This window comes from Carassius gibelio, chromosome A9 (genome assembly GCF_023724105.1).
Source record: "Carassius gibelio isolate Cgi1373 ecotype wild population from Czech Republic chromosome A9, carGib1.2-hapl.c, whole genome shotgun sequence".
NCBI classification, from domain to species: domain Eukaryota; kingdom Metazoa; phylum Chordata; class Actinopteri; order Cypriniformes; family Cyprinidae; genus Carassius; species Carassius gibelio.
The window spans coordinates 12,223,275-12,223,719 of NC_068379.1; positions in this window are offsets into that span (position 1 = coordinate 12,223,275).

A 445-nucleotide genomic window follows, 5' to 3' on the forward strand; every position below is an offset into this window, starting at 1 on the left:
ATGTCTAACATATGATAAAGCTGTTATTCTTGATAGTGAAAGCAAAAATCTGTTCTTCCTAAGATCTCCATCAATATAACAGAGGCTAGGCAGCTAATCGGGGACAACATAGACCCTAGTGTCATAATTGAAATTGGTGATGAGAAAAAGCAGACGTCTGTGAAAGAAGGAACCAACGCTCCTTTTTACAATGAGGTGATCATACTGTCTTTGATTGGGCACTTTCTGATGATGGCATTAATGGCAAGAATTTAAAACCATGTTCTTCTCGCCCCAACAGTATTTTGTGTTCGACTTCTTTTGCAATCAAGACTTCTTTTTTGACAAAGTCATCAAACTATCAGTAAGAGCTTAGGCTACTGTATGTAAACCAAATGGTTTTCTTGAGGATACCTGCAAAGCTCACAGTTGTGCACTTCTCCCAAAGGTCATGCACTCAAAGATC